Source organism: Eurytemora carolleeae, unplaced genomic scaffold (genome assembly GCF_000591075.1).
Source record: "Eurytemora carolleeae unplaced genomic scaffold, Eaff_2.0 scaffold491, whole genome shotgun sequence".
NCBI lineage: Eukaryota > Metazoa > Arthropoda > Copepoda > Calanoida > Temoridae > Eurytemora > Eurytemora carolleeae.
In genome coordinates, this window is record NW_019396410.1 from 70,974 (window position 1) to 76,973 (window position 6,000).

A 6,000-nucleotide genomic window follows, 5' to 3' on the forward strand; every position below is an offset into this window, starting at 1 on the left:
AGGACACAGTCCACACGGGTACAATCCCGCGATCTTGTAGCTATCAAACAAGCTATACATCGATCCCAAATGATGGGGACAATTCAAGGCTCTAAATGTCCCTCAAAGACACAAGCCTAGATATTAATAAGCTAGCTATATATTGATCCCAAATGATGGGCACGATTCAACTGACTTTATTTAGATATCTTATATTACAAGTTAATGTGAATTGACGTACTTACACACTTACGTCGTTATCTATATCTCATGATTACGACCATCATATTACGCATTTACCGCACATTTAAAGTTTAATGTACATATTTATAAGATTAGCGAGGACAGATTTAACGGGGTTAAGCAATCTCCACATATGCTTACAACGTAATTTAAGTTGAATGTACTTATATATTTAAAGAATTAACATGGATATAATTTCAGTTAATCTAATTATGTTTTAATCATATTACGTTATAGATCATGTTTAATCTATCTAGGTATGCTCAGGTTAATAAATATGGGGATTGATATGATACTTGCTACATCCCAAGTTATGATCGGACAAACAAACAAACAAACAGAGATCACAACTTTATATATACATATATATTTTGGGTCTTTATTACAGGAATACAGGGGAAGAAAGTTTCAAAGTGGGATAGAGTTTCTGGATTGGAACATAAGGATGGTTTAAAATATGCATCACCTGAAATCATCGAAAATTTTTCTTTCTGTTTTTTTTTGTAAAATTTTATTAACTGTACAGTGAGACCTTGCATTTTAAATCTTGGCGTGTCGATTCTTAACTAAAGATAGAATTGAGAAAAATTTATTAGAAGATTTAATTTAAGAACTATAATAAAGCTATTCTATAAGAATAATCACGAAACCTTCCTTTTTCGGAATTTACATTTAAAAAGATTCGCAACAAGATGTTTTGTGAGAAAGAGAGAAAGAGGAGGTGGGTTAATATGATGAAAGTAAAAAACTTTAATGTCTGGACACTTTTTAAGGGGGTTCTTCAATATGAAAGAGTAAAAACCNGGGGGGGGGAGGAAGGAAGGTTAGGAGGATTTTGCACAAAAGCAAGCCTTTACACCACGAATTAAAAAAACATTTAGTATATATGAACGTGCTGAGGGAGGCTAAAAAATTAAAAGCGAAAGGGATTGTTTGCAAAATACAAAAAATGTGCCATTTACCAAGTTGAAATAAAATAAAAACTTGGCCATTTCCTTTAATTTTTGGATCCTCTGATAAGATTTATATTATATATGATAGCTGAAATGGCCGTGGAAAAGAAATTTTAAAATAGAAATTTTGAAAAAAAATAAAAATTTTGAAAAAAAATGGAAAAAAATTATTTGATTTTTTTTAACCTATAACACCCATGAGTGTCCCCAAAAAATGGCAGCCCAATCGTTCCAGCCGTTTGGCCGGCTATACCCAACATATATATATATACAAATGTCTTGTTTTATTACATAGATATTATTTGCAAGCACTCCTTTATTGCAAATAATCATGATGATCTTAGGGCAGGTAGGGGGTCTACCAATAAAAAGGAAGGGTTGTCTACCAAAGGTTAAAGATAAATAAAAAAATCAAACATCTAAGTACGATCTTTACGGGACATTTTATAGGTTGAAGTAACAGACAAGAAAAAAAACATCAGATTGGCACAACAAATCGTTTCAAAATTATATTCAAATATTTTTTAAGTAGTTGAAAGCATGAAATTACGTATTTTAAAAAAAACAGTTCAGACAAAAACCATATGTTAAAAACCTAAAAAAAATGTTAAAAAGAAAGTGAGAATTTTAGGGACCCTTCATTGACTGAGAGATTTACAACGATACTCTAAAAAACTTTATCTGATCAAGTATGAACTAGGTACACATTACACATCTTTGAAAATGTGAATTAAAAGTGAATTGTGAATTTATGTTGCGAGGCCGAGAATATTATTAGAAATACAGCTAATTAAATTATAGATATCCTTGAATTATTAATTAGATCTAGGTGTCAAGGATATACACCATTGTAAATCGGGTTTGCTTTTATTTTTTTTAATGGAGGGTCACTTACAGCGATAACCCCTTTCATTATTATTTAATGCTATAGAAAAATGTGATAATAAATATTTATTATTATCTTTGTTATATGAAAGAGATAAAGCATATTTAAGAAGACCAGCTTTGTACGAATATAAAAGAAACCAGGACTGTATGGTTTCTTATTCAGAAACTCTACCCCCTTCCTGTCCCCCCCCCCCCATCCTTTAAAGTTCAAATATGAATGGATTTGATGAGCACCCTTTGTAAATTATGCTAAGTAACACAAGCTTTAAAAAACCTTATTCAACGATATAATTTTCAATTTAAAGGGACTGTAAGCATAATTTAAAGTGACATTCCATTTATAAAGAGGCATATCCGATTCACAACGGTACCCTGTTAACCTTTGTCCAGACATTGATGTGGTAGTTAGCTACCCTCATGTGTATAGCTGAAGATTGAGTGCATGGGAGACTTGAGGTTACAGTATTCTCTGTGTACTCCTTGCTATAAGTGCACACTCGAGCAGTTTCTTTGCACTTAAAGGGAGGGTTCGCGAAAAATGAACGGGGGTATATAATCGCTTTCGATCTCTACTAATCTTACTTCTATCTGTTGCGTCTATAAGGAGAAAATTATTAAAAACGACTTTTACTATATAAATTCAGATCGTAAAAAAACAATTTAATTTTAAACAAATCATTCAGATATTACAACCTTTTGTCATCGATTACTTTTCGACGCAATCGTATATAGTGAATATTTCATAGTATTTTTGATTTGTTTTTCATACATGCACTTTAAACGCTGAAATAGTTGGCCGACAGATGTCTCTCCTCTCGATGCTTGAATGATTACACGTGGCAGAGACACCAAGCGGAAAAGTATTACCTTTTTTCAGCTAGAGAAACTAAGATAGCTCTTTCCTCCTTGATAATTCAAAGGTAAAGTGGGTACCTTTGTGAATCAAACATGTTACTTTATAAATGAATGAAGAGGTACTTAAAATTGCGTCACACCCCTTTTTATTGATTTATTTTAGAAATTCGAGATGTATACATTTATATACATTTTTAAATATTTTGAGAATATTCTTTTTTATAAATTGGTATCAACCTGCATGTATTGAGGTATCTTGAACAATCAATTAAAAACTCTAATAAATCATTATAAATCATATCTCTAATATATCATCTAATATAATTATTAGTATATACGCAGGATATCAGGATATCAGGAGAGGAAAATAGGAACTTTTTGTAATTTTATCTCAGCTAAATACATACATGCAACATACCTTGGAGACCTTCAATATATCATGTATTTTGTATTATCCTATTATTAGTCCAGGACTACAGTCAGGAGTCAGGAGTCAGGAGTCAGGAGTCAGGAGTCAGGAGTCAGGAGTCAGGAGTCAGGAGTCAGGAGAGGAGTCAGGAGTCAGGAGTCAGGAGTCAGGAGTCAGGAGTCAGGAGTCAGGAGTCAGGAGTCAGGAGTCTGGAGTCAGGAGTCAGGAGTCAGGAGTCAGAAATCATTTATAGCATATATTGTTTGTATGGATTAATTGAATTAATATAATACTGCTTGATTCTGCTTTACTGCCAGAATTTGGAAAATTAGTAACATTATAAAGTCCTTAAAGTAAGGTTAAAACATGAGAATTAACGGATAAACTCGTGTTTTATATAAACTTCATGAACATATTTAGCATATTTTAAACATGGACGTTTACAAGATACATGAATATCGCATGAATTTACATTTACATTTTTATGTTTACCATACTGCAATTTGGGGGGTATACACATACATATTCCTCTTTTTAATCAAGATTAAAAATAACAAAAAGTTAATTTTAAACAAACAAAAAAAAAATTTAGTCAAACGTTTCTGTAAGAAAAAAAATTACTTTACATAGCTCTGAAATTGAAACTTTTAATGCTACAAAGCGCATTTTAAAAATGTTGTACAGGGTTACCCTCAAAGGATGAAACTGTAAAGACGACCAAAAACTCTAAAAATATGACGATCTTAAGCTTGATTTTTGGTTTCTGGATTCAAATGATCGAGTAATTTAATGGTTTACTAAATAGTTAAGTATACAGAAACCAGTTTGGCCTATAACAAGGAACCCCAAATGCAAGAAAACAGACAAAAAAAATACAATTTTTTGAGATGAACAAACTCTTTTCTCAACTTTAATCTCCACCCTGCCCCCCCCCCCCTTACCTGACTTATCTTAGTTTATTAAACTCTATCAGCATAATAATAATCTGTAATGTTAGTTGGTAGTGTTTAACATCTATATATTATATTACTAACATTAGTAATTATCTCCACACACATACTGTATAATATTATCATTAGGTCGAATAAGAGGGATGTATAATCTTCAAGGAAAATTAGTCTTTTTATTACATAACTTTAAATATTTTGTACTTCGTTTCTGGTAAAAATGTCAAATTTCAAAAGTCTCAAAATTCTGTAAGGTGATAATGCTGTAAATTTATATATATAGAGGGTGTATTATTTACTAACTTTGAAACCCAGCGTTGCCCAGATTACTCATAGTTACTCCGACCGTTTACCCGCACTTGGTCTTAAATAACGATTTCTACTATAAAAAGGTCAACTTAATATCTCAAAACTCAGCTAAGAACATTCCCGTGGTTTTGCCTAGTTCCCCATTCACAACTTGAGGCAAATTAGGGTTCAAGAGTTATGATCGGACATACAAACAAACAGACAAGCAGAGATTACAACTTTATAGATACCAGTGTTATATCTTTTAATTATGAATATCACTAAGATATTGGAATATGCAACTGATTTATTTCGAAAAATGATTTGTGTGTAAAAAATGCCTTACTCCAATAAGTTTCCTTATATAAGTATCAATCCGGATACAATTTTTGGGTATATTCAAGTGTTACAGAGACGTAAATTGCGCTTACTCAGTTTTGAAAGATTTAGCCGGAGAATTTTAATGCTGAAAATTCATTTCGTGCTTAAATCTTGGATTATTCAAATCCATTTCAATTCCATCATCACGATTATAGAATCTTGAATTCAAATATTCAAAAACATTCTTTATTTAGCATTCTGCTTAAACATCACTTTTCACCTTCCCTTCCCCCCTCCCCTCTCCGTAACACTGTTTCACTTCCCTCCTATATAGTATATACCCTATCCTCCATACTATTTTCAACAATATATCCCCCCCCTCCTCCCCCCGGATTAGTTTTGTTGTAATCTGTCCTAACACCCCACCTCCATTCTACCCACCAATCCACTATACGCACAGTAGGACATGTCTTGTTACTTTTATTAATGTCTTGTCATATAAAGCAATAAATTATGCTAAAACATAAACTTTAATAGATGGTTTAAACTCAGCACAGGGCACAGATATACACGAGACTAAAACTTTAGGACAGTTAGTCTCTTAATTCAGCACTCATTTATTTTACTTCTTCTTAACTAAACGTCCTTTATAGTTGTCGATTGAGGGAGCCGTCTAATGAGAGGTCCAAATGTTTCAAAGCCCAAACTATTAAAAGGCAAGATTCACAATTCAGAATAACCTTTGTATCTCGGCACTATATATCTACACCAAAAGTTTGAACCTCTGGATAGATAGATAGTAAGATGAATAGATTAATAATAAAAGTGTAGAACTAACAACTACTGATCATGGATAAAGTCATGTCTATAGTTAGATAACCCATCTATTCAGGGCGCGTACATAGATTAAATACACCTTACACCTAGTAATTGGGTGAGTCATAAATCGGATTAATTATAGATATTCTTTCATTTTTTAATTTTTGCTCCCTCCATATAGAACGACTTTACTCTTCTCATGTCTTTTATGTTCTCCATTTTTAAAACATTTTTCGAAATTCTTACAGAGTTACTATCATTTTCTCTGTTATACTAGTTATTCTCTTAATCTAAAATA